Below are 11,036 nucleotides of genomic sequence, written 5' to 3'. Positions count from 1 at the left end.
CAACCTGCCAGAATGTATCAAAGGGTCGTATGGGAGGCCCTGACCGGGGGTGGGGTGGGGGGGTGAATCACGTCCTGGCCCTGGGGGTGGGGGAATGAGAGGTGCTGTGGGGTGTACAGCCCACCATGCACTCACCCCGCAGCAGCGGCTCCTGCTCCTTCAGTCCTGCAGGGCTGGCTAGCTCTGTGATCTAGATGTTGTAACCTGGTGCATGGGGTCACACTGTCACTCACTGAAATTTGAGTGAGCTCCCTCCAGTTGGGCCAATTCAGTGGCAAAACTTTTACTGTTTTCAAGATGGAGCAAAATTAAGTCTTCAGGGACAACTATTTACAGAGTAACTGATACTCAGTACTATAGGAGGTGGTGAATGAGAGATAGGTCCCCCTGCACTTCCCCTTCCCATGTGTGTCAGAGAAAAATCACTGAATCAGGCTTCGCCCTGTCCGCAAAGAGAATGGCAACCCCTGCGCTTGCAGTGGAATCACAACTCAGAAAACCTCCCCTCTGCAATCCGATCAATCTGGTTGCCTGCATCTCTGTGCGTCTCTTGCAAAAATGAAATGTCTACTTTTTTCTGGGACAGGAGCTCAAAAAGAGCCCTATATTTTTAACATCCCTGTGCCCACTCACATTCAGAGAGACACATACAAAAGTAATCCTCAGACTAGTGCTCATCAGAAAAAATAAGAAAAAAAATTGCCACATGTTCCTATATTCATTAATTCCCAATGTTTCCACCGGTGAAAGAGACGTGTGATTTGGTGACCACTTTATTCATTCTATACCACTTTTGTCTGAAAAGCTCAGACACAGAGACACATCTCATAGTATATTGAACAGACAATAAAAACAGATTAAGATCGGGAAACCAATCTGCCAATTTTACACCACGTTTCCCCTTAGTCTCATCCAGAGCCCTACCAATAGCGTCCGGGCTGTATTCCCCACCCCCCCGTCATGGAGTTCAGGATCCAAAGAATCCATCAGTTTGTTGTCCCACACACTCAGACTCAGAGTCACTACTGATCTTGGGATGTGAGGGGCGGCTCAGAGAAACCAGAAAGAAGGGGCTGCTAGGACTGAGTGCCTAGCACAGTGAGGTCCTGAGAAACCAGAAAGAAGGGGCTGCTAGGACTGAGTGCCTAGCACAGTGAGGTCCTGATCTCAGCCAAGGCATTTTACCACTACTGCCATTCACTAATAAATAATACTATACTGTAAATAAAATGTGGAATTTATTCTGCCACCACCTGAGTTGTTGATGGTTGGATGGATGAAAATACCTGAGAATTCTCTATGCCTCCAACCAAAGACCAACCCTCAGAAGCACCCACAGCCACCATGTGCTCCCCGACTGCACTGACTTAGTTAATCCATTGGGGCCATCACTGGCTTTTTTTTATTCTGGAGTTTTGCCAGCAAGCCCGAATCCACAGCCAAAGCCATGGAAACCACAGCGACAGGCTCAGCCTCCATTTCTCAGACAGGCTCAGGCTGAGAGTTCATTGAATCAGGAACCACAAAACCAGTAATACCATCTCCCTCCAGGTGTAAAGGGGATACTACCCCCCAGAACCAACATCCCCAGAGATATCTGGAGCCTACTGGCACACAGTCCCCGCCACAGCCACCCCACCCTGTGCATTACTCTCAAAACCCCCGACATTCCCAGGCACAGGATACCAGGGGCAGCCTGCCTCTTCTTAGGGCACTGATTGACTCAATGTATCAGACTCCCACAACGAAAACAGGCCATGTCCTCAGTGGCAACAAACATGATGTTGTCACACTCCCCAATCCTATACTTCAGGGACACTTTAAATACTTTGGAAGTTCTGTTTAATATCATACAGACCTGCCTATGAAAGAACAAGACTGGCTGAACCTCTGGGCTTTACAGACCAAAGGAATCCTCCTAATAGGGCTAGTGATCTTACCAGGCCTTTGCTCAGCTGCTCATTCCTAAAAATGGAGGGACATTAGAAACAGCAAGTGTAACAGCAGGTGTTGAGAGGGGCACAACAGGGACAAACACACCCTAATCCCCTCCACAACCACCTGCTCAAGGAGGCTACGCGTGGCAACAATCACAACAGCCTTGCTCATGCGGGAGGCAATACTTCACGTTCTTAAACCTAGTGACTTTCCCACAGCTAGAACATGCTCCTCCACAGAGGCAGAATCTGGAGGCAAAATCCAGAACCCATAGCCACACGTTAAACCCTCAGAATCTGCAATGAACTGCAGTCTTTGTCCCCTTGGGCCCTTGACTCGGAGGTAATTGTCGGGTGTGGACTCAGCTTTACTTAATTTCCATCTTCCAAACATGCCAGTGCATGTTGTGAGCCACTGACACATGCTGGAGACATTGAACTCTCAGCTTCTCCCTGTAGCTGCCAAGAGCAGTCACCAGCCAAGCATCCTGTCGAGCTGTTTACATAAAGGACATCTGTAAACACACAGAGGAACCCAAATATTACTTACGACAGACTCTGTAATTTGCAGTTTTGTTTCAGTCCCTCACACAGCAGCTGCACGCCGACATCTCCCAGTTCATTATCGCTCAGCTCCAGCTTTGTCAGGCTCTGGTTGGTTCTGAGAACAGCGGCGAGACCCGCACAGCCAGCGTCTGTGAGATGACAACCCTGCAAGCTGCAGGAAAGAGAAATGCAGAGAAGTGGGATCATGGAGTGAACAGGACTCATCACATCTGATCTGACAGGTGGCCCTATGCACCAGCCTCTCTCCCTGACCAATTAGCATTGAGAATGAGCCAGAAATTCTACCCTAGGCCCTGTTCCAGGGCCCACCCCTTAGCCCATGAGTAATCAGTGTTAGATGGGTCTTCCTGCTTAAGCCCCACTGCTTCCCCTTCAGAGATAACCAATCAGCATTGAGACTGGCCCAGACATGTCAATCCCCAAAACTCTGCCATTGACCAATGAGGAATAAGATTTGCAGTAAGGTTTCCTCCCTATGCAGCTCCCCGAACCCCTTCAACTGACCAACCAGAATTCAGGATGGGTACAAGGTCCCTTAAGTCTTGCCCACTCAGCTCTCAACCAGTCAGTCTGGACTTTGCACATATGAGCCCCAGGATGAGGGGGAGGGATAGCTCAGTGGTTTGAGCACTGGCTTGCTAAAGCTAGGGATGTGAGTTCAATCCTTGAGGGGGCAAAAATCTGTTTGGGGTGAAGGGTGGGGCTGAGGGATTCAGAATTTGGGAGAGGGTGGGGGCTGGGTGTTTGAATTGCAGGAGGGAGCTCTGGGTGTGGACTTACCTCAGGCAGCTCCTGGTCAACAGCACAACAAAGCTAAGGCAGGTTCCCTGCCTGTCCTGACACCGTGCTGTGCCCCAGCAGCAGCCAGCATGGCCAGTGGGGGGCAGGCAGGATGCTCCATGTGCTGCTCTTGCCCACAAACACTACACCCCCGCTCCCATTGGCTGGCAACTGGCCTGTGGAGTTGGGGCAGTGTGCAGAGCCTCTTGGTCCCCCTGCTTAGGAGTCAGACCTGCTGGCTGCTTCCAGTGTGCAGGACAATTGGGGACTAGCCTGCCTCAGCATTGTAGCACCGGTGACCAGACTTGTAATGGCATGTTCAGCAGTGTTGACCAGAGCTGACAGGGTCCCTTTCGACAGCATATTCTGGTCAAAAAATGGACACCTGGTCACCCTATTGGGCACGGTGCAGGTGGGGGTGGTGGGAGGTTGCTGCGTAGAGTCAGGGTTCCAATCCTGGTAAAAGAGTGGTAAAGTCGCACCTGCACAGCGTAGCTCTGCGTGCTGGAAGATGATGCTCATGAAAGAATTGTGAGTCCAGAGCTGGATAAAAAGTTCTGCCATAGTTTGCCCAACCCAGTCTACAGTCTCTGATCTCAGTTTTGACACCGGCCTGCCCCTGGATCTCATTTACAGCACCAATTCATTCCAATTAAAAGTTTATTGATTAATCACAAGAACGAACAAGAAGACAAAACAGTAATATATATTGAAAATCTGGCTGAGTGATTATGCAAAACAAACAGTCAAAACCTTCAAAATCTTTCTTCTTTGGAGGCAAAATATCAGAGTCACTTATTTTCAGAACAACCTTTCCTTGATGAAAACAAAATGACTAATTTTACTATCAGTCCTGATGTATAGAAGGCATTTACTTACCTTTTTTTAAACAGATAGACACAAGGCAGAAGAGAGACAGGATAGAAAAGATGGGTGCAATAAGGGTTTTATGGATGTTTTTGGAGCACTGTATTGCTGGTTATTTATGTGTGGATGCTTTTTGGCTGGCAAGTGGATCACGACACCTGCTGCTTGGATCCTAGTTTACAATCTGGTTAGGGATGTTATCTGAGCAGATCTTTTCTTCTTAGACAAGGATGATAGTATAGCTGACTTCAGGATTTGATGAAAAGCCAAAAGAGCAAGAGGGAGAACAGAAGGAAAGAAGGGGGCGGGGGGCAGAAAATAACACAATAAAAGGAAGGGAGAACAATGCAGGTTCTTATGTGCTTCTGCAGTGCTAGTAGTTACATACCCTACCGCTGGGCTGAGGATTGGACATCAGTTCACACTCACAGGTGAAAACAAAGTTCCTTGAACAAGTTCAAGGCCAGCCGGCCTGCCTGCCTCTCAGGAAGAAAGTTCTTTAGATGAGCCGAGGTGAGTTGCAGTGCTGACAGTTTGGAGGATGAGCTGGGATGCAAGGTGGGTTGGGAGATGAGAGGGAATGCTCATCTGAAGCGATCTGTATATTTTTCTCTCCAAAGTCTCTTTTTAAGGAACCCAAAAATAGGAAAAGTGGGCATCATAGTTCATCTCCCTTATCATTTTGTCCACTAATTAAGCCTAATATACGTCATACCAGTTTTTGGCTCCACATCATGTGTTTTTCACAAGCATAATTTCAACAGTCCTTGGATTATATGAACATGGCCTTTTGGGTTTAGATTAATCTATTTTCTCTATCTGTTTTTCTTGCACCTCTGATAAGATTCAATGTTGTAAATAGCTTGGCCTATTTTTTGTGGTTATTGTAACATCTTATGGATTCCCACATGCTTTTTACATCGGAGGTCACTATGGGGGTACAGCTCATAGGCCTAATAATCACACCCACTCCCATCTGTGACCATCAGGCCTGGGGAGGAGAGGCAGCCGCCAGGCCCAGAACTGGCAACATCACACTCACTTTCCCACTGAGACCAGGGATCAAAGGGGGGAAAGACAAAGGAGAAAAGAACCTCAGAGCAAGTGTGATCCCTGATATTTGGGGAGAGAAGAGCCCCTGAGAGGGCGGTGACCATGTGAAACTGTTGACAGGGCCTGTTTCATACTGTCTGTTGAGCTTATAAAAGCAGAAGCTGTCATAAATATAAAGGCAAGGAAATGCATAAGATTATCTTTTGGCTTAGCTTGTGAATTTTCCCTATGCTGAGAGAGAGTTTTATTCCTGTTTTATGTAACTTTGAAGCTAAGCCTGGGGGGAATCCTCTGTGTTTTAGATCTTTTTATTTAACCAGTAAAGTTACCTTCTATCCTGATTTTGCAGGTGTGATTCTTTAACTTTTTTTTTTAATAAAATTCCTTCTTTTAAGAACCTGATTGATTTTCAGTATCCTAAAAACCAGGGATTTGGTCTGTGCTCACTTGTTACCAATTTTTTAGTATATTATTCTCAAGCCTCCCCAGGAAAGGGGGTGAAGGGGCTTGGGGACTATTTTGGGGAAACAGGGACTCCAAGTGCCCTTTTTCCTGGATTTTTGTCAAAATTACTTGGTAGTGGCAGGAATTCCGTCCAAAGAGAAGGAAAGGATTTGTGACTTGGGCAAGTTTTAACCTAAGCTGGTAGAAATAAGCTTAGGGGGTCTCTCATTCGGGTCCCCACATCTGTATGCCAGAGTTTAGAGTGGGGAGAGAACCCTGGCAGAAGTTCTGCTGGTTTTTGTAATGCTCCAGCAGAGTCTGGGTTCCTGACAAAGCTGCCACCCATCTGAATGGGTATCCATGGCAGCAGGGTGGCTATGAGCATGTGCACCTCAGGAACCAACCCCAAGTATGACTGTCTTTGTTCTCCTTCAAGGTCTCACAGGGAGCACCCTGCACACCCAAGCATGAGCCATCCCCACCCCCAACACCTGCCAAATTCTGTACACACCTCAAGACACCACATCCACCAGAACTGGACACAGCAGTGACCTCTCCATCACTACAGCTGGCTTGAAACTATGGTCATCCTACTGAAGGGAGAGCAGAGCCCCCAACGCTTGGGAAAGAAAAAGCCATTGAATTTGTACAAGGGAGAGAAGCCCTCAATCCCTGGGTGAGCCCAGAAGTTCTTTAAGAGAGAACAGATCCCCCAAGATATTTTGGATGCAGGAGGAGAGGAGCCCCCAGTGAGGTGAGGGGCTCTAAGGTTGGGGTGAATATGGGGAGAAAAAACCCATGGGTGTATGTGGGAAATTGAGGCGCTAAGCCCTAACTTGGGGGACAGAGGCTGGGGACAGAAGAGGGCATTCAAGATAAAGTGATGGAGAAAATCCACATAAAATTTACAGATAAAACAAGAGAGAAGACACCTGAGCAGATCAGGAGAAAGAGACCCCAAAGTGGGGAGAGGAAATGTAAGGGGAAAGAAGGACTACAATTGGATTCCAAAGGAGAAAACCCATCCCCCCAACAGTAGCAAAGGGATGTTGTTTTATTTTATTAAATTTTCCCATCAACATTTGTTATTATGGGTGACTGAACCTGTGACGGGTTGGACCCCCTGGGGCATCCCGTGGGGTGCTGAAATACCACTGAACCTACCTTTCTGCCAGAATGGGTGCCCCTTAATGCTCTCTTTCTTAGCCACTTTTCCACAGCTGGGTTTACAACTCAGGTAGGACTACCAGGCCCAAATTATTACTAGTGGGATTATGAAATAACCCTCTTCCCTTCCACCATGATATGTTCAATGGAAGAGATAAGGTTCAGGTGGGGTAAGTAAAGATGCACCATGGCCCGGAGTAAGAGAGAACTTCAGGGAAGAGCAGTGAAATGGGCAATTTGTCTTATGTTAATCCATATAACTAATTACCTGTGATGCTTGGGAGATAGGTCCATTTGGAAGTCTCTAGGATTGCCCATTGTTCATCCAGGACTGAATGGTCAAGAGGCTGCTAGAAAACTGTATATAAAGACCCTTGGGACCCTGATCCTTTTTTAAATCTCAGATCTGCTTAAGGTTTCATGCAGGGGAACCCTAAGGCATAAGCAGGGCCTCCAATGCGGGGGGGCGGGAAAGGCAGAGGGGGAAATTGCCCAGGAGCCAGGGTCACTTAAAAGGGCCCAGGACTCCCAGGGTCACGGCCGCTGCTGTGGTAGTGGCGGCTAGGAGCTCCCTGCCGCTTTTAAATTGTGGTGTGGCGCAATGCGATGGCAGCGGGGGTGGGCCACCCGGGGCTCCCTGCTGCTTTTAAATTGTGGCACTGAAGGGCTACTGGGGGAGGCAAGCAGTGCTGTCTCTTTGCCACCTTCCATCTTTAATCATTGTCAGGCTGCTAAATTCCCATTCCCCACAAACGAAGCTTGTATCACTCCGAGACCCTGGCTTTAGGGATCTAGCAGCTTCAGCACTGCAGTGACCAGCACTGATTAAGATCTGACCCTGAAGTGGCTTCCAGGAGCCAGCTAAGACCCCCAGGGGATTCCAGTGAGTCCGGCTAGAGTCAGGAGAGGAACCTGCCCCACTCAGGCATGAATTCAAAACAAGATGACTTTAGGTTAAGCCAGCCACCACTACAGTGCTGCCACACTCCACCTCAGGACACACAGATCGGGCAGTACCACCCACCTTGGGAAGATGCCAGGGATAGAGGTGGGGATGGAGGAGCTTGAGAGTGTTAGGATGCAGGGGACTGGGTTAATTGTTAATGTTTTTTTCATTATTAGATAACCATAGCCCCTTCCTTCCCCAGACCCTATTCTCCTGTGAGTAATACAGTTCCCCTCTCTGTTACTCATGGTGTGTCCTTCATTTGCTGAGGTTTATTTTATTTACATTATTGTCCCCATCATCCCCTGTGCACTGGGCTTTACACTCCTTTCCTGTTCGTAGTAGTATTACGGATTTCTCAAGGAATAGCCACCCTGTGCACTGGGCACAGTGAGAGTCTCTTTGAGAGGAGGGTCCAGGGGCACCAAAGATGCTAGCTCCACTCCAGTGTGGTTTCCCCTCCCAGGGGTTCCACTTGACTCAGTCCTTCCTCCACAGCTGCCTACTAGCAGCCCTTTATAAGTTCAGGTATTGCCCAGCCCTCTTTAATTAACTAGACTGGGCTCACCTACTCTGGTCCAGGGGAGCTGGGCTCAGTCTATCAACCCTGTGACATACCCCCCACCTTTCCAGGAGAAAAAATTATGTATTCTTTTCCTTTTGTAAGGTGCCCCCCCCCAAGGGCTATTCTAACCCCATACAATGCAAAAACACCTGTCCACCTCGACATTCTGCAACATCAGTTATTACAACCTTTCAGGGGCAAAGTTTTCTTAAACTTAACCAAATTATTTCCCTCAGTAGTGTAACATAATACCATTCCCCCCCGTCCCTCCCCATAATGGAGTGTTCTCTGAGTCCCAGAAACCATAGTCAGCTTCCCCCAAGCACAAACAGTGGGTCCCAATCACCCTGAGTTTTATGCAGTAAGTCCAGGTTCACATGCCCAGGATCACTGGGTACAATCTCTAGGTGATCTTATCTCTGTCTAGGCTTTTCCATCTCTGCATGAAGAATCTCTACTTTAGTCTCAAGTTCATGAACCATGGAGAGTAAACAGTTTCTCTCTTCCTCAGAGAACTGGAGATCTGTGGCCCATTGTTCTTTCTGGAACTTTAGATCTTGTAAATTCACTTTCCTCCAACTCCACTCGCTCTGTAAGCTCACTTGCCCTTAGGAGGGGGACCATAAAACAGGGAAGTGCTATTTCTTTCCCTGCACTGGACTCCTTTTTCCAGCCCTGGTCCCCTATTTGGGTGTCTACTTATGGAGTGGTCCTGTCTGATTCCCCATGCTAGGTCGTTCAATGGCCACCATGGCTGGGACTCATGCTGATGCTGAAACCAAAGTTGAATATTTCAGCTCAGATAGGGACGTTTACAATTCCTTGGTGTCAAAAGTCAATAAAATGATCTAAAACAGTCTGAGTGAAGGGTAAGAATTAGCACTTTTTAATAAATATATTTTTATTAAGAGAGAGTTTTTAAAATGCATCTTTATCCCCAGGGCCAGTGCAAGGATGTTTCGCGCCCTAGGCAAAACTTCCACCTTGAGCCCCTCCCCCCGCATCCCCCCACGGCAGCTCCCCGTCCTCCGCCTTGAGGCGCCCCCCCCAGCAGCTCCCTACCCCCCACCCTCCGCCCTGAGGCACCCCCCCGCCCCAGCTCACCCCTGCTGCGCACACGAGCACCCCGAGCACGCCATCGCCGCTTCACTTCAGCTTAGGCACCGCAAGCCTGGGAGGCAGGAGAAGTGAAGCAGCCACGGCATGCTCGGGGTGGAGGCGGGGCAGGAGTGAGCTGCGGCGAGGAGTTCCCCTGCGTGCCACACCCCCTCCCATTTGCTGCAAGCAGCCCTCCCTGTGATCCCGTGCCCCAGCTCCATCCGCCTAAATGCTGGCGGCGACCGGGGGGTGGGGGCGAAGATCCGGCCGCTGTGGTCGCTGCTGAAGAAAATGGTGCCCCCCCAAATCCTAGCACCCTAGGAGACCACCTAGCTCGCCTAAATGGTTGCACCAGCCCTGTTTATCTCCCAAACACCAGGGGACGGAGGAGCCTGCTGTCTGTTGTGGGACAAGCTTTACTTAAGATTTCCATTTTCTAAACAGGACAGGCTGGGTGCATGTTGTGAGCAACCGATGGAGGTGTTGGAGAGACACTTAATGCTCGGCTCCTCCATGTAGATGCAGGGAGCAGACATCAGACACCAGCCACACACCCTGTCAAGTGCTTTATATAGAAGATACCTGTAAATACACAGAGGAGGCTAAATGTTACTTACCCCAGTCTCTGCAGTTTGCAGTTTGGGTGTGTCAGTCCCTTACACAGACGCTGCATGCCGACATCTCCCAGATAATTGTAACCCAGGTCCAGATCTGTCAGGCTCTCGTTGGCTCTGAGAACAGCGGCGAGATCCTCACAGCAAGCACCTGGGAGATGACCACTAAAGAAGCTGCAGGAGAGTGAAAGGCAGAGAAGAATTATCACAATGTGAACAGGGCTCATCACAGCTGTTCTGATGGGAAGCTCCACCCACCAGCCCTACTCCCTGACCAATCAGCATTGAGAATGAGCCAGAAGCCCTGCCCCAGCACTGGACCAATCCCCACCTGTGTCCAATGAGTAACAAGTTTTAGGTGGGACTGCCTGCCTAAGCCCAATCCCTTGTATCTCACCCTTGACCAATCAGCATTGAGAATGGTCCAGACACCACAATCTTTAAACTTCTGCCGTTGACCACCGAAAAATAAGGTTCTGGATAAGATTCTACCCCCAGGTTCAGTAAGGGTTGGTAGAGCCCCTGAGATATTTTGGAGGCAGGAAGAGAGGCACCCCCAATGGGGTTAGAGACTCTAAGGGTATGTCTACACTATCAGAGTAATTCGATTCTACTTAAATCAAATTTCTGGAACCGATATTACAAAGTTGAACGTGTGTATCCACACTAAGGACAGTAATTCGACTTTGTGAGTCCACACTAACGGGGCAAGCGTCGACATTGGAAGTGTTGCACTGTGGGCAGCTATCCCACAGTTCCTGCAGTCCCCGCTGCCCATTGGAATTCTGAGTCGAGCCCCCAATGCCTGCTGGGGGAAAAATGTGTCGAGGGTGGTTTTGGGTAACTGTCATCATTCAACCATCACTCCCGCCCTCCCTCCCTGAAAGCGCCGGCGGGCAATCAGTTCGTGCACTTTTCTGGTGAGTGACAGCGCGGACGCCACAGCACTGCGAGCATGGAGCCCGCTGCGATCATCGCTGCAGTTATGGCCATTGTCA

The sequence above is a fragment of the Mauremys reevesii genome, linkage group 4 (genome assembly GCF_016161935.1).
Source record: "Mauremys reevesii isolate NIE-2019 linkage group 4, ASM1616193v1, whole genome shotgun sequence".
In the NCBI taxonomy this organism is placed as follows: Eukaryota; Metazoa; Chordata; order Testudines; family Geoemydidae; genus Mauremys; species Mauremys reevesii.
The sequence above is the reverse complement of the archived record's forward strand: the minus strand, read 5'-3'. Positions refer to the sequence as shown.